The sequence below is a fragment of the Magallana gigas genome, chromosome 1 (assembly GCF_963853765.1).
Source record: "Magallana gigas chromosome 1, xbMagGiga1.1, whole genome shotgun sequence".
Taxonomy (NCBI): domain Eukaryota; kingdom Metazoa; phylum Mollusca; class Bivalvia; order Ostreida; family Ostreidae; genus Magallana; species Magallana gigas.
In genome coordinates this window covers 28,556,659-28,584,027 of record NC_088853.1, presented here as the reverse complement: position 1 = coordinate 28,584,027, position 27,369 = coordinate 28,556,659, and the positions used below count along the sequence as shown (strand labels likewise).

Sequence of the window (27,369 nt, the reverse complement as noted above, 5' to 3'; positions counted from 1 at the left end):
AAGAAAAAAATATCTTTCTTACAATCTTTTAAATCTTCCTCTCCTAGCTCCTCTGGTATTTGTCAAAGTTCTCTTTTTTGCTATCTTAAAATCATTTAAAATTGCTATGGGCCTTGTAAACTCACCCGGTGATAAGCCATTTCTTTGTCCATCTAAAAAGGGATGTGGATTTTAGAAAAAATAATATATCACACATCCTTCATGCTTATGTTAATATTAAAATTATTCATGAAAACCTGATTTAGTTGAAAAAGTAATTTTAACCAAAGTTCACTGATGGTAGGTCATGATTCTTGATGCAGAATTAATCATTTACTATAATTGTTATACTTTCATAATTGTTATACTATTTAATGGCAATTGTCTTTGATGTATCACGGTATGGGCATTTTGATCAATTTGGTTTAGAATAAAATTTGTTTTACATTTATTCACATAACACTATCATTTTCAATACGTGCATGTACTTTGTATATACTCCTTTAAAAAAAGCCCCGGGTCTATATGTGAAAATGCCAACGGAATGTGACAGATGTAAGGGCACCCCGCATTATTCACAGGCCCGCAACCCTTCAGCAATTATACCGATTTCCACTACTCGTCTGCCTTTTATCCAATCTAAATCCGCTCAAGGCTATGACTCGTCTGTTATTATGTCGTTTGCGACGTAAGACAATGTATACTCGCTCGCTTCGTAAATAATTGTTGAAATAATTGTGTTCAGAATAAATTAATGTTGTCGACCAGCGATCTTGCAGACGATGTAAATCTTGTTTATATTTTTTCTGCTTCGTTTTGACTTTTAAACCCAATTCCTCTCCGCTTGTTTTTTCCCCATGCTATTTATCTCTAAGATGATGTCGTATCGCAAACCAGAATAAGTGTCGTAAGTGGTCATGGTCCAATAGTCCGAAGGTTCATTAGTTCAAATGCACCACATGTAATGAGTTTAAGAATTGCTCTCCGAATTACTTTATCCAGTAATTTCGTCAAAAGGAAACTAAATGCAAAAAAAGAGGCAATAATGATTCGAATTTAACCGGTCAATGTATGGAATTTTTATCTAAAAATAAATGATTTTGAGAAATTGAAGACAAATCATTACCCGCGCGTCCATCCATTTTTATGGACACTTTTAACTACACTTATACACTTAAACTCTGAATCTATGGTTTTGTTGTGTTACATACAATACTTTATCGTAAAGGTCATTTATATCTTTCATTGTCAAGAGTGTATTAATATATGAATAAATATGATCTTTCTAAATTGTTTCTTTTTTAGAGAGAGAGAGAGAGAGAGAGAGAGAGAGAGAGAGAGAGAGAGAGAGATTATCTACCGGTTATTCGTCCTTTTAAACGCTTTGATTTTTATAAAATACTTAATGTGACTTATTCAAGTGTATGCGTTAGATTAATTTACTACACATGGCGTATTTGTATGCATGTATCATTTTTGCACTAGTCTCAGAGTACAAGTATACAAGGTCAACCCATTTAAAATATGTATTTTCTAATATAGGATAAATAGACTTGCACGTTACTTCTAAAATAAAATGTATATTTTATTCTTTAAAATATTTGTACATTTTTTATTCGTATGTTTCATATAATTTAAATTTAATTTATTTCATTCTTGGATTTGTTCATGTAGATTCTTTAGAATTTGTTTAAATTTATTTTAGTGTTATAAATTGTCCTCCTTTTTTTACTCTACTGTAAATGAGGTCTATTTAATTAGCTCTGTCCGTTCGTTTGCCTGTGTGCCTGTATAGCATTCTGTTTGTGCATTATCGGTTATCATAAATATTACGACGAACTTTTAAATAAAAAAATCCTGCCACCTACTTAATATTTATTTATAAATGATTGATAAAGCACTACAACCTCTTCATCCCCCTTTTTTGTGGGATACAAATTAACGTTTATTCTGTGTGAGTGAATACGTTTATTAGGTTTTGTTATTATTTGATAAAATTGATTTGAAATAAAAGTAATTGATACAAATATTTTCCTCAGACCACTTCAAATTTGAGTTTTATGGATGTTGCCTTTTAAATCCAAAGTTACTGTAGGAGCTGGCACGATGAAAAAAAAACCCTTTTGATTAATAATCCTTTAAACAGAAGCACTAAATTCCTGACTGTAGATTTGAGGATTTCCATTAAATAAAATCTAAAAACAATTGAACAAAATTATTTTTCCGAACCTCTTTATTTTTGCAATAAAATCAGAAAATTTTGTTATTTTTAATCTCTGCTGTATAGCTGTCCGATGCTTGATAAATATTGTTCGATCCAAGTTAAAATAGTTTAACACATCATTAATATGTTTTATTTTCTACTTATTTAACTATTTGTTTTTCAATATTTAATCAAGGGGAAAATGTATTAAGTACTTTTAAAGCAATTTTTTTTAAAATGTAGGCAATAATTGCTGCGTGATCAAAGAGAAAAATCCAAGGGTGTCCTATGCATGGGAAAATTACCGAATAGGATTCTGCTGATCAGAATTTATACATTCATGCAAACTTTCGGTGTTTAAAACGTTTCAAAGACATTAAAGATTGTATTCAGTTGAACCCATAGGTACATGTACTGGCACTGTACCAGTTATCGGCTAAAATTTAACGTTTTCTTTTCGTAATTCCTTATTTCTTTATATTTTTGGATAAACTTGACATACTTTAAAAAGTGAACTCCTTATTAATCAATCTGTTAGTTTATATCATTATTTAGAACCCAAAACATCTTGTTTTGAGCTTTTAAGCACGCCCCGAATTTGCCGAGATTTTACGATTTACTGTACCAGTTATCGGCTTCGTGATAATAACATAGTAAAAATCCGTGTTCATGTTGATTTTATACTCTGCTAAATGTAGTTTGAATTATGCCCCTTTGCTAGGTCAGACTAAAATATTCGGGGTCATGATACATTATAAACAAAACTCATAAAATAATTCGTTTATTATCATACGGTAATACACAAAATCGTATACTATTCAATACATAATTGTGCAATCAGGCGTTAAATTGCGCTACGAATTTTCGGAAATTCGTGAATTCCTTTGTTTATACATGTTAAATGTATTGATTTTATATGTCAAATCAAAGAAGGGATATAATAACGTATCACAAAGAGGTAATATTCTATTTTTAACTTATTACGTCACTTCCCCCACTGCTGAAAGTGCAAAGATGTAAACTCAGCGGTAAACAATGATCGTTTAAGCTCATGTAAACAACATATTCAAGAAAGTTTTCAAGCAAACTTACTTTTCTTTATTCGAAAAAGACGACTGAATTAAAAAATCTTGGATTGTCGCGTGCTATAAACCCGAACTCTCAGTTCAGCCGATAACTGGTCTTAGCCGATAACTGGTACAGTACCAGTAATGTTACCTTAATGTTTTTTATTCAAGTAGATTATAATTTAAGGGCGTGTATTGAAAACAACAGAAACTACGACATACGGGAATAGGAATCTGATCTGTCATACGAATAATGCACACTATTAACATTTAATAGCTGCATACATGTAGGTACATAGATTTGTTGTTCCGTGCAATGTGTCTTGAAAATTCAAGACAAAAAACATATTCTATGGGATTCCAAGCCGGAAAAAATACACCAACTTTTATCAATTAGAATAACTTCCAAATAAATAAAAATGAATAACTTCACACCGTGAAGGTTTAGCAAGGCATTTATTTTGAATAAGTGTACATTTCAACGTTCAAGGTTTGCTCCGAGGAAATTGCCTTGATCAGCAATTATGTATGCCCTATAAAAGTCAGGTGTTAGGTTGTTCTGTGAAACATGATATAAACCAAACCATAACGACAGCTCGACACTGTCGTTCATCATTCTGGATCTATTAAAGCTTACGGTCGTTACAGTTTCCTGCCTAGACTCATGGGTTTCTTCTTTTATCAGATAATCTTTCGAATAGATGCGTTCTCCATTTTTATACAATTCGTCGATTAGGCTTCCGCTGGGTTTTCCAGGACATTCTGATACTACGATGGTGTATGTTGTTATCTCTCCAACATCAGCAGAGGTGACATCCAGGTTACAACTTGGATGTATTTCATAATACCCAATGTCCTGAATTATGTTGATCCATAACCACTCAGACGTGGCTTTAGAGGATAATCTTACATGTAAGTAAAAATCAACGGGATTTTCAAGATCAACCTCTGATACAAACTCTCCATCTGAATCTACAAGACAAATTACAAAACAATACATAATGTCATTTGTTATGATTTACAAAAAATATAAAATACACATTTATTAGGAAAACAGCGAACAATGTGCTGAAAGACGTCAGTTTTTTTCTCCGACTGAATCTTTGAAAAAATGAAGACTTTAAAATATGTAAAATTTAAATCAATGTAAGACACTTGCTATATATACATATTGCCGATAAATATATTTAAAACTAACATGGGTTCAGAAAACGCGTCTTTTCCTTTTCACCCCACTGCCACCCCTTAGTTTTCGATTTGTATCATTATGCTTATCGTGCCCTACTCCCCATATCCGTCAAGAGAACTATTCACTTTCATCGCATTAAAGTTTTTTAATGCACGTGAAATTAGACCAAACGATTTGTATCGTAAGAAAGAAATAAATATGAAAATTACTTTACTGATAAGAAATCAAGTGAAGAACGGGAAAGAAAATAAATGTAAGTATATATATATATGTTAAAATTGTCTATAATTGATAAGCGGTTGCTTTATAAAATAATTTGTGGAAACGACGATTATGGCAAGAAGTTGTTACTCTCTTTTTTAAAGGACATGTACCATGCCTTATTTACTACACGTAAGTTAGTTGTAGTTGGACCAGGACCTACATTAAGTGTCTGGGTTAAGTCCCTGTAACATAAATACCTAAATCAGAAAGTAATTTACCTTTAATTTCTTGTTGGTACGAGGGTTGTCCAAAAAACATCATTTACAATTTTTTGTCATTTTAAATAAGTTCATTTTTACATATTGTATATCTACATCTTAGTCATAAAATTTCAAATCAAACTAAAGTGGTTTTGAATGTTTTCTATAGAAATAAAGTAAAATTCTATTGCATCAAAGGGTCGCGGAAAGAACGAACGGTCCAGCGTAAAAAAATGTCTAAACTTTGTAATTGAGTTTCTAGATATGAATGTTTACGGTTTTTATAAAACTTTTCAAAACTTCCTAATCTTCTCATGTGATGTAGTATGTATGGTGTACGTCATTTTTATACGTCGTTTGAAAATATTTTCAAACCAGCAGAAGACTTTTGAAAGATATAACGGCAAGACTATGTCTTTAATAATGTTAACGAAATAAGCGTGGCGACAGAACACTTGAAGGAATAAACACCTGAATATCGCTGAAATCAATTTTAAATGATTTTTTTTTTAATATTCTAAAGCTGTATCCTTGTCTAGTTCACATTCAATGATCATTTTACAGTTAAGATGAAGTATTTAAATGATAGCAAGCAAAAAAATAATATAGATTGAAAAAAAAACAAAACTTTTTTTACCTGGAACTTTATTAAGTTTTCGTTCGTTAACAATAAGCACTGTATCTGGAGGTCCATAAAATCTGATTAAAACTTGCCGCTGATTAGATTGATTTGGTTTTTCGGTGACTGTCACAAATACAGGTCCAATCGTTGATTTCCCACTTCTTAATGTCGTAACATTCTGTTGTTAATTCACAAAATGAACATAAAAAAAAGATATGGCATTTCTTTTTTTAATTGAAAAGAAGGAAAAGAACCAAAAAAATATTAATAGAAAAATGATCTACTAGATAATGTTTCAAATATCTAATTACATATATGCATTCATTGTGTTAATTTTCTGATGTAAACAGCGATATGTTATCAATATGTTATAATCAGTGTTTCTCTGAAATTTCCGACACGTGTTTGTTTTCAAGGCACACTTTTTCGATCAGAATATATTACTTTAAGGTATATTTTTAATAATCAATTCTTCGAAAAGAGCAAATATGACGATCAGTGAATATGAGAAAAAGCCCTGGGCAGATTAGAACTCGTGAATTGCGGTGCAAAAGAAGAATACTAAAACAACTAAGCGATAATGATATTCACTGAAATGGATTGAGACAGTTTAAATCACCATCTTGTGAAAAAGTGTCTTAAAAAGTAAACGTATAATGCAATTGATGTAGTAAGCTACATTATAATTTGTAATTGTATGTTAGTTAAAAAAGGATATCTTACCAACGCGTCGCAACGAAAGCAAAACAGAATGACCACGTAAATACTTAAGCAAAGGTGCAGAGTCCTCATTGCTATTGCCGACTTCCAATCTCAGAATAAGAGAACAAAATCAAATTCATATTAAATACCCTTTTCAAACAATCGTTTATTTGCGATGATGACATATTATCCATTTATCTAGGTTCATGAACTAGCACTCTTTAATTTAATCATAGAGTTAATTTGTTAAGTGGACTGGTTTTATGGATATCCATATTTCAAATGTCTTGACATTTCATTTTACAATTGAATCTAATTTTGATAAAGCGGTAAATAGAATAATCAAACGATTTTAACATGGTCTGACCATTGCCATACATAATTACAATTCAATTATAATGCCAGTCACACAAAGTTCATTATTTTTCATATAGACGATTTACATTTTCTCAAAAGGACAAACACGTCCATGTATATCAACTGATTTTAATAAAACAACAAACACAATTAGTTCTAGACAGGTTTTATTTCAGGTCACCTGTTCTGCTTGTATTATGGTCCTACAAATTATTTGTCTCATGTAGGAAAAACGACCCAATTTCTTACAATGATTATATTTAATCACAATTTTTTTTCTCGTTATATAACCAGATTTAATACAATATATTTTTTTTTAAAATTGAAACTCTTTAACAATATCATATATATATATATAGAAACAAAGGATTAAAGACAGTCAAGTCATATTATGCACATCAAACATAAAACAGCTATGTAGATTTTACGTATCATTATTGTTGTAATGCATATTGGATTCTTAGTCAGTATAGTAGGTAATGTATATGCTACCTACAGTTATTCACAAATCTCTTCAATCTTTTTGATATTCTGAAAATTTGGAGTTTTTTGACAGCATAAATAGTTCAATATATTTTGATTTAACTACAAAAAGACAAGGTTTTGGACAAATTTGAATTTACATAAATAAATGTATTTTTGGTTATCAAAATTAAATCTTCAACAAATTTTTACATAAGTATAATTTTTGTGTTTATTTCTTAAAAACTAAGGAAATAGATAAAATTGAAATATTGTGGAATAAAATGAAAAATAAGAAATACTTTTTGGAAGCAGAATTTTTTTTTTGTATAAAGGCGTTTTAATTTATCTTAAAACAATGAAATTGCGGGTTTTTAAATGAATTTGATTATTGTAAATTTGAAAAGAAATTATTACAAAAAATAATAAAATACATTAACCTTTATATATTCCTTTTAATCCTGAAAAATCTCAGATTTTAAAGCAATGAATTTTACAATACTGCCTTATTTTTTTAGCATGTAATAACAGATTTTGTGAATAAGACTGCGAACCTAGCTGTAACATAACCATTGAAAACCAGTTCTGCAATCATACAACCTGTAAAAACCAGATCTGCAATCGTACAACCGGGGTATGTACTGTCATCAACCAGGTGCCTATCACAATTAGTTAAAAAAGCACGTTTAGTAGTTGGTTTCTCTTCATTACTATATGTTTTTAAAATAATTTTCACTTTGAAAAAAATACACCAACTTTTATCAATTAGAAAAATAATGTATAACTTCACAAAGAAATGTATAACTTCACACTGTGAATGTTTAGTATTTCAACTATCGGGGGATGGACTGATTAAATTGCTTTCCATCAAAAATAGTGAATTCTTGATAAATCTCAGGTGTTCGGTTTTCCTGTGAAATATAATATAAACCAAACCACAGTGACAGCTCGACATTGTCGTTCATCATTCTGGATCTATTAAAGCTTACGGTGGTTACACTTTCCTGCCTAGACTCATGGGTTTCTTCTATTGTCAGATAATCTGTTGAATATATGCGTTTTCCGTTTTTTAAAAATCTGCGGACAACGTCTCCCTCGGGTTTTTCGTGACAATCTGATACAACGATGGTGTATATTGTTATCTCTCTATTATCGGAAGAGGTAATATCTAGGCTACAGGTAGGATATATTTCATAATAACCAATGTCCTCAAATATGGTGATCCATAACCACTCAGATGTGGCTTTGGAGGATAATCTTATGGTAAAATTCATGGGCTGTTCGAGATCCACCTCTGATACAAACATCCCATCTGAATCTACAAGACAAATTACAATTTCTGTCATAGCAATACATGATGTCATTCCTTATTATGATTCAAAAAATGAAATACAAATTCATTTCACAAGAGAAAAGCTGTCAATGCGACAGCGAATCGGGTTTTCTTTTTGTGTGAACATTGTCTATAATCCATTTGTCAACTCGGAATTGATGAATATTAGATATCCAAGTAAAAGGAGTATTCCATTTGCAATATTTTGCCAAAATATGAGTTCAACGGCTGGTATTTTAAAAAAGAATCATCATAAATTAGAATCTTAGCAATAGGCACATTTTCTCTGATATATGTCCAATTGATCTCCTAAAAAAGCCAGCTTCCATTCTTAAAACCGTAGGAGGAGTTTTCCTTACAATAGGGGTACCCTATATAGAATATTTTAACAAAAATTACCAAGTTCAATTGCTAATATCTTTTTCACAAATCATCAGATATCTAGTAATATGCGCACGTCTAAAATTTATCTGCTAAAGAACAACTTCCTATCTAACTGTAGGAGTAGTTATTTGTACATTAGGGGAACCCTATACATGTATGAAATATCTTGCCATAAATTGACTAAATTCAACGGCTTGTACATTTTCATAAATTATCAGAAATTAAAATCCAAGCAATATGCACACCTCTGATATAGGTCCAAGTGATCTGCTAAAGAACAAATTTCTATTTTGGAAAGTGTAGGGGGAGTTAACCGTACAATAAGAGTACCCTTTTAACAGCCGCCCGCCTGCCATTTTCACCATTTTTGATACATAATGCACGAGCCAGAGTGCTATATTTATGCATACTAGTGGTTACTGATGTGCCTCGCTAAAAAATAGCTGTGACGTTTGAGTGTTGTGTAGTCCCTAAAAATAATCATCGGAAAAACAAACGTTTGTTTTTTCCAATTAACCAATTGATTTGATTTTTTTTATCAACAAGTTGCTGTACAATCACAAAATACTCATCAAACACACGTTTATGATTTCTAAGAAATTAGACACGATTGACCTTACCGAAAAAACTCGAGTTGTTTAGCATACGAAATCTCATTGAAATGTTCTTATGTCTTTAATAATTATCCAGCGTCTTTTAAAAAAAACGTTTTCATGATTCTTATAAACAATTTCTTTGTAAAATGTTTAATCAAGTTGTTCAAAAGTTTACTAGAAGCTTTAACTTTACGTACAAAACCGCGTCAATAATAGGGAGATTTTGGAACAAATTAATAAATTAAATTTTTTGATGTCAATTGTATGTATCTACGTTTTATATATTGAAAAAAAAAACCGCCAGTTATATCATCTGCTGCTGTGGCATAAGAGTAGCGCGTTGCGCTGTTGGACTTTACAATTTTATGGTCGTTCGTCGAAACCCGCTGTCGGCGCTTTCATGATTTTCGTTGAACACATTTGCCGTGCTCTACATAGGCAAAGTATCGTCCATATTTGGCGACAAAATGTTCAGAATTTCATCAATTTAATTGAAACTTTCACAAAATGATCTTCATAACTTATTGTGAGCTCATATGAAGTGTTTTTATGCGCTTAAACTGTATATTTCTTAATAAGGAAGATTGTGTATAAAATATAAAACAATTAAAAACTGGTATGCTCCGTGACGCATATTTTATATAAAATAAAAATTAATCTGTATATTTTTAAGGTGCATTTAAAATAAACAAATCTTTACATATTTCTTAGACATACGTCAAGATTAAATATGAAAAGTTTCGCTGGTATTATGCGAATAGTCCGCTCACAATCGAACTTGTCCGCGAACTTTTCTAACAACCCTCGTATAAAATTGTACTATTCTAAAGCTTTGTTCTTTTTTGTACATGTGCATATTCCAGTATCATTAAATATTTAATATTAAGAGTACTTAAATGATAAAAAGAGAAAAAAGCTTATTGGAAAAAAATTACCTTGAACTTTATTACGTTTTCGTGCGTTCAAAGTTAGCACTGTATCTGGAGGTCCAGAAAATCTGATCAAAACTTGCCGCTGATCAGACTGGTTTGGTTTTTCGGTGACTGTCACAAATACAGGTCCAATCGTTGATTTCCCATTTCTTACAGTCGTAGTATTCTGTTTGTAATTCACAAAATGAGTATAAAAGTTTTTAAAAAATTGCATTTTACATTTTAAATTGAAAAGAAGGAAAAAAACCCAAAAGATATTAATGAAAAATGCTCCTTTAGAAATTGTCTCATATTATTTTTACGTCTATTTCGATAATAAATGCTTAAGGAGTCTCGAAAGAGTGTCTTAAATCTGAAAAATGACTTTTTTAAATATGTGAAACCATTGTAAATAAGAAGTATAAGGGGAAAATTTGAAGAACAAAAATGGACATTTTTATTGAATGAAATCGATTGATACAGTTCAAATCACCATCTTGTGATATAGTGTCTTAAAAATTAAAATAATACAGTAATGCCCCAGTCACACATTCACGGATTAAATGCCGGATTAGCTACGGAAGCGATCCGGAATCATTCGTGGCGATATGTATTGACTCGTGGCTTTTCCGTCTGTTATCGTATCCAAACGTAGCAATACTTGTATAGCTGCGTCAGTTTTTGAACAAGTTCAAAATTCCACTACGGATGAAACCACCGTAGTACTTCCTTAGAAAAACTAACTAAACCGTTTTAGAACGTAGAAGTCCGTTCTAACTCCGTATAAATCCGTAGTAATTCGTATGTATCAATTTGTATCCATTCCGTAGTTCATCCGTACTAACTCCGTATCATTAGATTTTCCGGTGTCAACCGTGGAAAATATTCCGTAGTAGAACCTAGGAGTTGATCTGTGAATGTGTGACTGGGGCATTAACGGTTATTTGATTTTCCGGTGTCAACCGTGGAAAATATTCCGTAGTAGAACCGTGGAGTTGATCCGTGAATGTGTGACTGGGGCATAAGACCATATAAACTGTAAACACGTGCACGTTGAAAAAAAAAAAGATATCTTACCAACGTGTCGCCACAACTACAGAACAAAATGACCACGCACATACTTAAACAAAACTGCAGAGTCCCCATCGCTGTTGCTGACATCCAATCTCAAAATAAGATAGCAAAATCAAACTCACCATATATACATTTTTCAAATAAACGTTTATTTGCGATGATGACATATTATCCATTTATCTAAGTTCATGAACTAGCACTCTTTAATTTAATAATAGGAAGACATAATTTGTTAAGTGGACTGGTATTAAGGATATCCGTATTTGAAATGTCTTTGATATTTCATTTTACAATTTAATCCAACTTTGATACATCGTTAAATAGTATAATCAAACAATTTTAACATGTTCTGGCGATTGCCATACAAAATTACAGTGAAATTATGATGCTAGTTACACTAAGTTCTTTATTTTTCAAACAGATGGTTAACTCTGTACATTTTCTCAAAGAGACAAACACGTCAATGTGTATCAACTGATTTTGCATAAAACAAGAAACAAAATTAGATCCAGACAGGTTTCTATTTCAGGTCACCCGTTCTGCTTGTATTATGGTCCTACAAACAATATGTCTCATGTAGGAAAAACTACCCGATTTCCAATTAAATCATATTTGATCACAGATTGATTTTTCTTGTTTTATAACCAGATTAAATAGAATATGAATTTTATTTTTATAGAAATTCTTACAATTTCATATACATATATATGGAATTTGTACCCAAAAAAATATATCATAGTATTTTGCCAAAAAAATGTGGAAATAAAGAAAAAAAAGACAGACAGTCAAGTCAGAATATGCACATAAACATATAACAGCTATGTAGAATTTACGTATCATTATTATTGTAATGAATATTGGGCTCTTAGTCACTATGATAGCTTATGTATATGCTACCTAGAGTTATTCACATTCTCTTTCATATTCTGAATATATACATTTTTTTACAGCATAAATATTGAATATATTTTACTTAAACTACAATGAGTCAAGTTTTTGGACAGATTTAGATTTGCATGAATAAATGTATTGCTTTACAATAAGTATCAACAGGTTCTGAACTCTGTATAATTTTAATACAATATGAAGTTAGACATATATGATGAACTTTTACAGAATGGCGGGTGACTATTCAAGTCAAATTTTTATAAATCTCTTAGAAATAATGTTCATATACATACTCATAAACAGTATCTAACTTTAATTTCTAGCAAAATATTACTTTAAGTGTGATATGCATGCTATTGGTTCAACAAAAATGTGAGCTTTTCTGGCCAAATGTTTTTTCGGAAGATTTTTGAAAAAATACCAAACAATTTTCTAAATTTTTCAAATTAACTCCCCCTTACAGAGTGCGTGGCCATCGTTTGAAGAAACTTTATTGCCCTTCAGCTCATGATAAATTGTGCCAAGTAAGGTTGTAATTGACCAAGTCGTTCCGGAAAAAAAGACGAAAAAAATTAAAATTTGACAACGCCAATATCGCCAAAGATAACGACAGACAACAGAGTAATCTAGACCAGGAAAGCTTACTTGAGATTTCGATTCAAATAATATATATGTAATAACGTTAAAGAACTAAAATATGAAACGCTCTGTTATTTTGATTTATCTAAAAAAAAAAAGAAATAGGTACGAGTAAGAGCTGAACAAATATGAAATTAATTTGAACATGGAAAATAATATTAAAGCTTAGAAAAGCATTTTACAAAAATCCCACAATGTTTACATGTAACATGCATTCATTGAGTAATTTTTTTCCCTGTTTTTAAACAAACCAATCCTGATTGACACCGCTTTAAATACTTCCATAGCTGATATTCACCTGATCCACTTCTTATTACTTTCTAGATTGGTATAGACCATTAGCGACCTAAGAAAAATCACAGACTGTACGAAATTACCAGGATGATGTCAAACTTATATTATCAAACATGATTATTTTGCTATTTTTTTAATCGAACGTAGTGATGAACTTTTAGAATGATTAAGTTCTGTTTTTACCAATTCTTAATTCAATAATTTATCACAAGAAAGATGTAAAGATAAACAATAAAATGTATATTATCTTTGATAATTGATTTGGGTAAGCACAGTTATTTTTATTTTTTACCCTGCAAAATTGGTACAGTCAAACATGTAGCTCACATGAATTACCAAAGATGTAATTTAAAACATTGAATAATTACACAGATAAGCAATAATTAAGTAGTTTAATCTTCAGCTATTGAATAAAAAAAATGCTTTGGGATTGCTTTACTCGTGTCTGGTTTCTACTAAGACTGATGTTAGCTTTGTAGATAAAGTGAAAATACTGAGCAATAGAATGTAGGTAATAATCAACACCAGCGTATATTATCTCTGATCCGTCGTTAGGGAACGAACTATTTCTATTTACTATCAACCTGAAAACACACAAAAGTTGTCTTGATTAAAAAGAAATAAATTAACAAGTGCAACAATTAGATATTGATGTCTCAATTAGGAAAACTTGTAAAAGTGTATTAGATGTCAAATTTGATCAGCGTATCTTATTTCAAATAGATTTATAAAAAATAGATTAAATATCATTCATTTTTGCTTAATTATTTAGCAGCTTCTCGGGGTCTATTTTATGCATGCGTTCATATTAAGAACTTTTTTGATATATAACTCTTAGATGATTTAATATTTATTTTTATACAGAATGCCAGTTAGAGCGTGAGGTCGGCTTTGATTTGATAAAAAATAATAGTACCTCGGCGGATTTTATATCAAGTGGATTGCAAGTATCTTAAATACCCCAAAAATATATATTACTTTTGTGTGTGTGTGTGTGTGTGTGTGTGTGTGTGTGTGTGTGTGTGTGTGTGTGTGTGTGTGTGTGTGTGTGTGTGTGTGTGTGTGTGTGTGTGTGTGTGTGTGTGTGTGTGTGTGTGTGTGTTTATCTTTCTTCAAGCATCAAGAGAGTTTTACTTTCGACATTCATTCATTCATTCGATTTATTATTTCATTAAAACTATTGAATTAATGAAGCATCAATATAAAGTATTTTTCTCTTAATATGAGTACATTAACGCTAATTACTGTCTATGAATCTTCATAAGAATTGCAATTTACTTAATTCCAAACATTACATGTTCGTGACTTAACATTGGTCAATTTTGCGTAAGATTGTTAGAGCAGATTAACTTTTCATTTTTTAAAATATCCAACAAAAGCAAATTCAAAGCTGGCATAATTTCAAAACCAGAAAACAAAAATTAAGGTCACAAAAAGATATTTTGAAGAAAAAAAATGGCTACATGTGTAATACCGGTATATAGGAAAAAACATAATTATTTTTAACGCAGAATACAAAATAACTATTCCGACTTACAATATAGATACACAAATAAGTTGTTTTAATGTTTTACAAAGCAAGAAATTTAACCTCTTAAAACTTACCATTACAACAAAGCTTTAACGAAAGCTACATAGCGAAAGAAAAAATCCTAAGGAGAGTAACTTTCTCACTGAGCATAAATAATGGTAAGAAAATGGTGAACTATGTTGAAAGGAAATTATCTGAAATCTACATGTTCTGAAGAGTATATTTACATAAGTATTGAAACATGTAGTTGAACATATTAAATACTGTATACAGGGTAATGTTCGCCCTTCTTCACTTGCAACCAATTTAACCTGTCTTCAATTCGCACAGACACAGTTGTGTTTAAAGAGAGATAATATGAAACATTGGAATTCGCCTAGTCTTAAATTAGCCCGCTGACAACTAGGGCGAAAAGGGCGGAAATAAAACGGAGGCATGGCTGCTTATCGACTAGTACTACTTGGAAACATGAGAACTTTGTAGCAGTGATAACCTTCGAAGGTATTACATGTTGTATACAGTATATTTATTTTAGGTATTACATTTTTATACAGTATATCTATGTTTAGGTATTACATATTTTATACAGTATATTTATTTTTAGGTCCTTCAGAGACGCGTCGATGGATTAGTTAACTTCAATCGATCCTGGGTAGAATATAAGAGTGGATTTGGGATACTTAAACAAACTTTTTGGATTGGTAAAAAAGTTAATAAGAATAGAAAAAATGTTTTTTGTGAGCCAGAATTTTGAATAGAAGCCATTTGGTGATAACTTATTTTAGTTTGTATTCAAGCTCTTTGTCCAAATAAAAAAAATGTGAAGACAATGAAAATGCAAAGCAACAACCCGTCTATCTTAATCTAATTTTAATGAAAACAAGGATGATCTAATTTAAGATTCATATTGTAGGAAATGACGTCATTCATCAACTGACGCGGGAGAATAACGTTTCATTATACGTTCCAATAAAGACGCCGACTGAGGGAAAAATATTCCAGGTGTATGGTTGTTTTTCTATATCTGATGAGGCTACTAAATTCAAACTGACATTGGGAGAACCAACGACAGGAACAATGGGTAAGGTATTTCAGAGTTTGAGTCCTGTGTCAATATTTCAAGTTGAGAAGACAAGACAAGGTGGTTAACAAATCAACAGATTTTTGCTCTAAATTTTAGATGTTATAATACCTTTAAACGATCATTTGTTTAGAAAAAAAACATTTAATGGAAGGTTTGAAATTGAATTTTTTTTGGTTGTTATCACAGAACTCTTTTATCAAGAATATTAATAAAGTATGTAGATTGCCATATCCACCAAGTCCTCTTAAGCTACTTTCTTTAATGCTACAACTAATAAGGTACATTTTTGTACATCTACAAACTATCATTGGTTACAGAAAATAATGAATAGATTTGAAAATTGAATATTTAATGTACTGTGGAATCGATTAATTTCATGGGGACCAATTTTCGTGGATTGTTGGTTTTTCTGCTTGTTCGAGGGTATCTAATTTCGTGGATGAGTCAGTTTTCAGTTTCAGTAGGTGAACCAAACCTTTTATAATTAGATTTCGTTGAGGATGTAAATTCGTGGGCGGGGGCTTCCCACGAATACCACGAAAATTGAGCCACAACGAATTCTAATGATTCCACAGTATCGTTAATCAGAGCTTTTCTTAAAGGAAATGAATATAGTAAAAAAATGGCCACGACCATCCGTTCCACTCAACTTTCTTTCTTACATGGATCCCTTATAAAGCAATCTTTATGAAATGTTCCGTTCCTGATCAATTATTGAATGCGTAATTTTATGTTTTGCTGTAGATTAACGGAATACAACCAGTATAAAATGTCTCTGATTTCCGTTATAAATACCATAGTGTTTAAATTAAAAAAGAATTTTTAAATGTTCTTGATTTTTTTATTCAGGTGACAGTATAGTGAGTACAGAATATACAGAAAAAAATAACCGTAACCTTCCCGTCATGCTTTTCACCACGTATGATCAAGACAACGATACGTATAGTTACGGTAATTGCGGCGCTATCATTGGTGGAGGGTGGTGGTTCAACAGGTGCCATATAGCTCACCTTCATGGGCCATGGGCCTCCTCAGAATGGAGCTATCCATGGTATCCGTCCGTAAACTCAGGAACTTATATACAGGACACTCTCATGATGGTGAAACCTAATTGAAGAGTTTAGATGAGATTAAACATACAAATATGCACTTTCTATATATTGTCCAGGGGTGTGATATGTATTAAAAATGAGTATATTTTTTTAGAATTCAATTTTGTTTTCTGGAAAAAAATTAAACTACATGTATGTCGTTTTCGATTTCATGTCATATGTTTAAGATAGCATTTCGTTCTTTCAATAAATTCTTCAAAGATGAATGTCTGATGTTCATTACTTGCACAATGATATATTTCTCGTTAGATGGCTGGTGATTTGATTATTGACGGGATCAAAGAATTCAAAAGACATTCCATTACATTTTCTATTCATCTGTTATACGCATTTGTAATGAAGTCGTGAAAAAACAAACATGCTTTCGTTTATTCAGATATACTGTAAATTCTAAAGATATGCGAAACAAAACTAAGAATGCTATATTAAACTGGTGTGCATACATTTTATTCTGTTTACATCTATCGAGTATGTTTCCCTCTATTTCTATGGAAACGAATTGTTAATTTATAACTCTATAGAAACTGCCGGTCTGAAATCTCCACGCCCGGTATATCGATTGGAAATATATAGGGACTGAAACTAACAGAACTGAAATATACACGCCCGTCGAAACCTAGAGCGACCTTAGAAAAATCACAGACTACACACAAAGATCATAATGATGTCAGACTCAAATTCCCATGGGAAAAGGTTGGGCTGTTTCTGCAAGCTAAATACTATTGTGCATCAATAGTAATTTAATGATTTCATTTACTTCTTACAATCAATTTATTATTTTTTTTAACAAGAATGATGTAAATATATACAATACAATGCTTTCGTAGATGATTCATGTGTTTTATGAAGGAAGCAATCATTGGCAAAAAAAGAAAAGACAAAAAAATACCAAAAAAGCAAAGCCAAAACAAGTCCCATGGGGCAACATCGCTCAACTGAGCAAACATGACTTTTTAATGGGCGTTCAAAAGATATTGTGTCATATGGCCCCTCGGTAGAATAACCCCCAAAAATAATGTATTTAACACTAATTTTTGCATATACGTAATATTTGACATTGTACATGTACCTTTACGCAATACTTTTTTTAAAACCTTATTCACAGTTGATTGATGAATAGAAGAGGGACCACAGAGAGAGGTTACAGCATACCATCCTTTAGTTTTTTGTACACGTATTTAATGTTTAGCGATACATTTCTAATGATCAACCAAAATCTCAGTGTCAATCGTAAAATTATAAGCAAGATGCAGAGCTCACAATTCTGCTAGGTTTGAGTCATATTTTGTTCACATGAGTTCATTACTTTCAGATTAAGATTTTTAACTTGGTATTTCTTATTAAGTAATTAAAATTGGGGGGAAGGATGGTCTTAGATCCGTGTACAAACATAGAATTGTGAGCAAAGCTCTGTATCTTTCGAAGCTTAATACTCAAATATGGTTAGTAAATAGGAAAAGTAAACAATTAAACATATGTACTATAACAAATAAAGAGCAAATGTTATTTTTCAAAATGAATCATATATATTGTGACAATCACTGTTCATATCGAAACCACCCGATTTTTTTTCCCATAATTCTTTACAACGTGCTTGGCCGACCCTAACAATAGGCGCTAAGTTATACCCGGCCGAGCTGTCCAGCGATAAAGACGTGCTTAGTGTGTGAAGGGGGTATCGTGTTAAAAGCCTGTGTGGCATGTTTTAGTCTCTCAAGTTCAGCTTTTGACGCGGACACGGATAGCTGACCGTGTGTCATATTGTTGATGTTGAGAAGATGATGATATGATGGTGATGTCAATGACGATGCAATGTTGATGTTAATGACGACGATGATGTTATGGTGATGTCGACGACGATGATGATGATGGTCATGTCGATGATGATGGTGTAGATGATGTCGTTCATGGTGATGTCGATGACGATGTGATGGTAATGTTGATGACGACGATGATGTTATGGTGATGACGATGATGATGATGGTCATGTCGATGATGATGAAGTAGATGATTATGGTGATGACGATGATGTCTATTATGTTTATGGTGTTGTAGGCGATGATGTTGACGATAGTGGTGATGATGATGATTGTGGTGACGTAACTACTTTAGTTGTGGTTGTCTGTAGTTGGTCCAGGACTACAGTCCCGGAGATTAGGACACTCTCCTAATATATTTTTGGTTATTTGTATAAACATCATATTTTTTTCTTGTTGAGTGAAAGGGGTGTGAGTGTTTGTGTGGTTTAGTGTTTATATTTCTATCTTTTCTTTCTTTCTCTTATTTTGTTTTGTTATTAAATTTTGTTAAATTTAAGGTGTCTTGTTGTTGTTTGGAGTAGCCTCCGCTCATCCCGTTACATATATATACCCACATATTTCCGTCAGCAATATTAAAGTCTATTTGAACTGAATAAATTCGAGACATTTCTGAGCATCTCAACAAAACACACTGCATTAATCAATTATTACGCAGCTGCTTTTTAAGAATCACATCTACTTTGTTGAGGTAAGATATCATAACCAATACCGTCAATTTAAACATATGACATGAAATAAAAACGACTTAATTTTATTTTTATTCCCAGAAAATGATGTAAAAAATGATGTTAATAAAAAAAATACTATGCCTTTTGATGATTCATGCGAGTTATGAAGGTGACGATCATTGGAAAAAAAAATTAAATAACCCGCTAACGCAGGCTATGTGTGTTTTTCTGCAATGTCGGAGCCTTCATATTCCGTGTGATTCATTGAAGAAAGTATTTCCTTGTTTAATTTTTAAATAAGAGTGACACTTTACATGTTGCAGAGAGAGGGAAAGAGAGTTCAGTCTTTTTGTGCATCTTCAAGTTGAAAACTGATATATATATATATATATATATATATATATATATATATATATATATATATATATATATATATATATATATATATATATATATATATATATATATATATGGAAATACTAGACTGATTTACATAAGAAAGAAAAAAGTTTTAAGTATATTTACGTTCGACAATTTTTCAAAATGAAATGTATGTCATTTTTCTTTACGTGTAAATAGGGTAATACCCTAATTTATGAGTATTACATCATTTCTACACACCACGTTACTTTACAAGTTGTACAAAAAGTGTAGAATTAAAAATACACGGAAAATGAAACTCATAGCATTTGTTTAATAAAAAAAAATATTTATGTTTACCAAACGTTGTTTAATGTAAAGCAGACGATACATTGAGGACAGCTCTCTTTTTGATTTCATCAACTTCATTGAGTTTTTTCATAACCAGTTGGAGTAGCTGAATATGTTGAAAATTTTAAATCTAATTATTTTACACGTTTGCGTACAGGTACAGTTTATATCCGAAATATTAGCACGTGTAAATAAACGTGAAGCTTGGTAACCGGTAGATGTACATATTCAAAAACCTAACTTCCTTAATAATAGTGTGATGAATAAAATCATCTTAGAAATTAAAGAAGATCTGATGACAATTTTTTTAACCTTCCAGACTCCTTACATTTATTCAAATTTTGAAAGATTACAAATGAGAAAATAGTCACTAAATGGGAGATAATATGTATCAATTGCAATTGATCATGACAATTTATATCTTTATATGTACATCTGCTAATCGATCATTTGCATAATCATCGGTTATGTACAACAATCAAATGAGATCAACTACCGGTTATGCATTAAAGACCGCTATTTTTGATACACTGATGCGGTCATGTATTGTTATTTTAATTGAAATATAAGAATACGATTCTATGATTAATCTATTTCTCCTTCATTTTAAACTCATGTAAAATTTCAGGAATGTGGATTTGCGACGGTTTTTGTTTTGAATCAAGAGCTGGTGATGCAGAAACGCTGATATAAAACAGTATTTATGAAAATTATAGACGGAACAAGTTCGCGGTGATCACAGAATTTTTTTCATAAAATTTAAAAAAAAAAACCTTAATGCAATGCAATGTTATAAAAAACAATAAAATCCAAAATACAGATAAAGCAAATCATGTGCATGTTTATATCAAATATGAATAAACATCTTAAAATAATATAAAGCTCTTACAGCTCTTCAAAATGTATTGAACGTAATTTTAAAATATAGCTGATGCCAGAAGAACCTAACTTTAATTTTCCTTCAAAGTGTATGTCTTCTGACTATCTAATTTAGTTATTAACATTTTATATGCTCATATTGGAACCATAATAAGGGTACTATGTTCACTCACACTCACTTTTAGGTTGATATATCAATTCCAGTATTTTTTCTTATAACTTTTATCTTTCGAAGCAAAATTATGCATCGTATTACTATTCACATGCTTTTTTATTCTGTGATCGAGAGACAAAAGGCACTGCGTACTTAACTGAAATGTACGGTAAATTTTTTCTACTGGTTTAAAACAGTTAGAAAAAGTATGTGTCATATCTGTTTTAAAATATTGTGTTGCTTGGATCTTTTTTCAAATGTTGAACCATGTTATGAAATCTAAATTAAAAACCTAAAAACGACATAATTTTATGACGCAGCGATGTCACGTATATATCATGTTATAAACATTCCTATCTTTTTTAATTATTCAACGACATTGTATCCAATATTTCATTTGAATTAAAATTTTGATTGGAATAAATTTGACGCATCATTTCATACAATACAGCCCTATGATAAGCGCTGTGCATAGTGTGACATTCCTTTTGGGTCAACCTTTGTAAAAAAAAAAACAAAAAAAAACAACACGATTTTGCGCATTTTTGGAATTTAAAACATATATTAGGACTATGTCTCTAAAGTCAAATGGTTGATATGACAAAAATTAAAGAGTCCGCAAAATGCAGGACAATTAAATAAAACTGTATATAGTTCTGCTTAATTGTTTTGAATAAAAATATCTTCCTTATAGGAGGAAGTTTCCGTAGTAAAGTGTTATATGTGTTAAATTAACTTTTGTAGAGTAGTCATTGGATAAAAAAAACCATGCATAATATCTTCCTGGTGTAGCTGAATGTTTTTCAAACCACCAATTACTTAATATAACCTTAACAAAAACGCATCAGTTGGTTTACTTATATGAACTTCCTGCCGTAATCTTATTTGTTGCAGTCGATTGAGACATTTATTTCTTCTTTGTATTTGATTTGATGTAGCAAAGCCAGTCATCTACTTTGATATACTTGCAGTATTGTGTTTATGTATATTCATAAGTTTCTCTTTCCTCTTTTATGTTTGACATTGAAAATTTATTTGTTTTTGACTTCCCAAATCATACATGTTGTCTATCATAATGAAGGTTTTAGTCGTGATATTATTATTGTGTTTCTTGGAATTATCTCAATGCTACGGTATATAAACTTTACAAATATTTTCTCTAAAATGTATCTGATTGATACTTAATCAATTGATGTTAACAATACATGTTGACCCCTTTTAAACATACTTTTTGGCTTGCATATGATGTTCACGTATTATACCATTGCTTTAAGATGGGCAATTGTCGATATTACTGTGAATAAGATACCTTTATAAATAAAATTCATTCACTGGTGTAGACTGTTAAGTTTTCAATATTTGATCAACACATGTTATTAAAGTTATTGAGAGGAAAAGTTCAAGAAAACCTCATCAGGACTCGAACTTATGACTTACGTATTCTTAGTAAAAGCTATTATACATTGCGCTACAATGTTAGCTAACAATAATTGGAATGAAAGAAATTACAAAATTATACATGATTTTGTATTTTTTTTAATATGCAGTAGGTCATGTTAATGGCATTCTTTTATGCTTTATGTTAAAATATAAATACGTATAATGTGTATTTTTATCAATATCAATCTGAATCTGATACTTTTCTTAACACAAGACTTCTGTAATACTTTAATCTTTCAAAATCAAACAGCGATCAAAATAACTCATTCAACATCGAGACAATGTTAAAAAAACCAAAGATACTTCAAGATAGGTTTGACAAACTTATATAGTACAAAAATGTATTTATTCATTTCATTTACAACATAGAACATTTTAGATATTGCGAAAGTGGAATTCTAATACAAAAATGAAACCTATATTTTGCTGGGGATTAGAACAAATAATTATTTCGGTTGCTTATCTTGATCGAGGTTTATATTCATATGTATTGATGAAATAACGAAATCTGACTTTCTTATTTTGTTCTTATGCACATTCCATTTTTTTTAAAATTATCTTCATACGATTTATCACTATTTTTACGCCAATACGTTCGGGGGCATGGTCACGATTTTAGTCAAAAACTTTTTTTCTCATTCTAATGTTTACTTTGCTTTAGTAAGACATTCTTAATAGGCAACCACAATTTGAGTGTTATCCGTTGATTTATAAGCGAGTTAACTAAAAAAAAAAAAACAAAAACAAAAACAAAAACAAAAAACAAAACAAAAACAAATAAGCCTTAGTAAAAATCATTTTTAAAGCAATACACGCTATAATTTACGTAAATTATGAATGACAATGAAAACGCATGTGTTTGTCTAATTATAAAAGTTATCCTTAATCTGTAAATTACAATGGTGAATTCCATTTCGTTACAAAGATATAGATTTTTAATTGTTTATTTTCCTGCCAGGAAAATATAATTGTTCATGAATATTGATGAAGGAAGAGCAGAACCGACGTCATTGCGCATGTCCGCGGAGAACTAGGTGGTCGTTATTGTTTGCCTAATTAAATATCCAACTTGATTTGTATTATGCTTAACAGTTGTTAATTTGAAATACATACATGTATAATGAGTAAAATACGTTTGTCATTCACGATACCCTTACTTCTGCATTAACACTTATAGGATCTAAAAATAGCACATACGGGAAAACACAGGTCTACGTCATTTTTTAAAAGGAAGTATTCATATCTACTCACAGGCTTGTTTTTTTTCTTTTGTTTGTACTCGTATATCGGACAAATTTATGCTTTACTGAAAATATCCTTTCCTTTGTGAAACTATCACAATTTTGAAGATGTTGACTCTTCACCAGTTGTGGTATAATAGACTAAATTTAGCTGTCGATATCATGTGATAGATTAATAATCACGAGGAGGCATTACTTTCCTGACAGGAAAATAAATATTTTTTATTGTTTAATATTTAATATATTTGTTACATGATCGATTTAAGCATTATAATTAACAGCATAAAGGTAACTTTTATTAGTAATCAAACACATACATTTTCCCCTTTATTCAAAATTGACGCAAATTATAGCGTGTAAAGCTTTATTGATGTACAATGTAGTACTATATTTCTAGTCGCAGATATTCAGTTTGTAATTTGTATTTAAACAAAACGTTTGAAATATAAAAAAGTTACGACTTGTAAATATAAAGAATGTTGGATTTTTTATTTATCTACAATACTTATTGACAGTTAATTATCTATGGTCTGGAAGAATTTAAATGCAATAAAATTGATTCATTTCTTTACACTTTATATACTGGAATATACTTGCTTTAATGAAGATTTACAATTTGAAATTTCAAGAAGGTACTTCATAAAAAACATAAAAATAACATACTTTGAATCAACATATAACAAAATAAAAGGCAAACAGTTTTAGTAACCTTTTTCGTTATGTACAATGTAAACATAATTCTGTCATCAGATTTGTTTCATTTGGTCATCCACTATTCATAATCTTCACGATAAGATAAACATGTTTTTATACACATAAGGTTTTGCTCTTTTAAATGGTTATGTCTTTATTCCAATCGTATATTTAGACACATGTTCAAGAAGCAAATTATCGGTCTTTTACACATATGCAATTCAATTATGTGTGATTTATTATTTCAGAAAACCTCTCTAGAAGAAATACAACAGTAGTTTTACTTAGTTCAATCTTCAAAACTCACAATGCATCCTTAGCCAATGATGGGAATACGAGCACAAATGGTAGTTTATGTTCCCATACTAATGTGAACCAAAACATCGCATGGCTTCAGGTAGATCTCGGAGTACCTTGCAGCATAAGTAACGTTAAGATGTTTTACAGAGAATTTGGTGAGTTTTTTTCACATTGAACGTCAATTAGAGATACATAGCCAAAACAATCACAATATCAATCTTGTCAAAATTATGTTGAGAAATAGCTAATCGCAAATTAATTAATTTCTTATCTAGTGATAACGTTTAGCCATTTGCAATCTGAACTTAAAGATATTTTAATTTTGTTTGTCAGATGATAAAGGAAGCACATGGGAACCAAAAAGGCTGAGGAAGTTTTATTTGGATGTGTCTCTAAACTCTTCAGCAAATATGTCAGCAACGACAGAAAGGACACGGTGTTACACTGACAATACAACTGACTCAAACTTACCTAAGACCATAATAGACATGACCTGTAAACACACTGCAAGATACGTCATTGTGGAGACCACGTATGACGCCCCTGATGATGGTCAGGAAACAGGACCAATGTTAGAAATCTGTGAAATTGAAGTCTATGGTATGTATTCTTTGTACAATTAAATTGTTTATATAACTTTTTTGAATCAACAGTCTGACTATCAGCCGAAGAAATGTCAACAATGTCTCCTTGTCGATGCTGGCCTATCGATATAGCAAGAAACATTCCATCAAATGACCGAGCTCTTGCTAAAACGGCTCTACCAAAACACAACCGTCAAAATATGAAACTAGTCACAATATATATGTGCTAGTAAGTTTAAGTAAGCTTTATCATTTAATATATTAATTTTAGGATGTGAAGTTGGCAAATATGGCGATAATTGCACGTCATGTCTAGGGTGCAAAACGTGTGACATAAACAATGGCTACTGTGGTAAGTTCAAATCTGGTGTAAAAATTATATAAAAATGAATATCAAGTCGTATGTAACTTCAATTGAGGCCCGGCAAACCCCCCCCCCCTCCCCCTTTAGAGTAATGTATTCATTTTTAAGAATAGTTCTGGCTTCGTATTTATGTAATTTGGTGTTAGTTGCAAATTAAAGGCAATATGTAATATTATATGCAGCTACATGTAACTCTATCTAGCACTTGCTGAAACACTAACAGATGATTTTGTTTTAAGAGAACAAAATTTTGCATTTATGTATCGATTTTGTTTTATCTAATGCTAATAACGGCTTATTTCATATTAAATTTTATTTTTGACGTTAATCCACTGTTTTGAAAAAATTATACAACTCATATGTAATAGTTTTCTTTCTGTTAAGCGATACATCGAAAAAAAAATCTCTTAATGTGAAAAAATCTTACATATTTATAATTTTAGTTTTAAAACCATGGAAACACATCCCATTAAAGTTTTCTTAAAGTAACTGCATACAGATGATTAATTTTGAAGCAAGTCTTTGTAACGTAAATAAAAAAGTTGAAACAGATGTATATATTCAAAAAAGTATTCTTCAACCCCAGCGATCAAAGTGAATTGCACATTGTATCTGCTAATCACTGCATTCCATAAATTGACACACAGAATAAAAAAAAAGATCTACAGGCAACATTATGATTGACTACTATATATTATTTTCAGCATGTAATGATACTTTTTATGGAATTGACTGCGGAAAAAAATGTGGCACCAACTGTGACAAACAGAATTGTAACCATACAACTGGGGAATGTATTGTCATCAAACAGGTACCTACATGTACATTGTACCATATTGAAAATAGCACTTCACTGAGTACAGTTGTCGCAATGAGTCGGATGAATGAAAACCAAATGGTCTGGAAATATAATAAATGGTAGAGTTATGCTTTAGTCATCGTTTGTTTATCGTCAGTCACATTTTGACTGCTTGGCAAAGCCTCATCCAGTGTGTTTTAATTTGGTGTCCTTTCATCGATTTTTACCATGATCCACCAAAACAATCTGATTCATGATATGTAGATTCATGACAATATATCAGTTTTACTTATTCATGAATGGTACATTGTGTTATTTCTTATTTTGAGTCATCAGTAATACATGATTTAGTAAACAAATTCAAAGATAAACTGGTTATACTATATCATGACCACTTCTCATACATGTACTTATTGATTTTAAAAGTTGTTTTATGATAATATGATGTCATGATAATCTACTAGTGTCTGTACTAGTATCTTGTTTTTTTGTAGGTGGAAGAACGTTTAAACATTTTCCTTATTGGCGGAAGTATAGCAGTTACAATCGCCTTAATTTTCATTATTGTTGCCCTTATCAGATGCATGAACATAGAGTAAGTTAAAATTTCATATTCGAATTTACCAACATTACGTTTGGAAAGGAAAGGTTTAGGCAGCTGCTGCCTAGTTTTGTTAATTTTACAGCACGTTTTTAAGTTTGATTATGAAAATATGAATCGTAGATCATTGGTAAGTGAACATGATACAGAACATATCGAGGAAAGCTTAAGAGCCAGCCCACATCCCGAGTGTAAGTTAAGATTACCTTGTTTTTGACTTCATT

General features: G+C 30.9%; 3 long non-coding RNA genes across 3 annotated transcripts; 1 reads left to right on the top strand and 2 right to left on the bottom strand.

Annotated features, from left to right (window-relative positions):
* Positions 1–3,688: 3,688 nt before the first annotated feature.
* LOC117688351 (uncharacterized) lies at positions 3,689–6,373 on the bottom strand. The gene is made up of 3 exons (XR_010707505.1): positions 6,248–6,373; positions 5,540–5,702; positions 3,689–4,221 (listed from the first exon to the last, which is right to left on the bottom strand). It is a non-coding gene; the product is annotated as an uncharacterized lncRNA (long non-coding RNA).
* Positions 6,374–6,778: 405 nt separating this feature from the next.
* LOC117688667 (uncharacterized) lies at positions 6,779–11,435 on the bottom strand. The gene is made up of 3 exons (XR_010707518.1): positions 11,347–11,435; positions 10,294–10,456; positions 6,779–8,363 (listed from the first exon to the last, which is right to left on the bottom strand). It is a non-coding gene; the product is annotated as an uncharacterized lncRNA (long non-coding RNA).
* A 13,741-nt stretch (positions 11,436–25,176) lies between these two features.
* On the top strand, positions 25,177–26,558 carry LOC136269905 (uncharacterized). The gene is made up of 3 exons (XR_010707523.1): positions 25,177–25,397; positions 25,653–25,733; positions 26,450–26,558. It is a non-coding gene; the product is annotated as an uncharacterized lncRNA (long non-coding RNA).
* Positions 26,559–27,369: the final 811 nt, after the last annotated feature.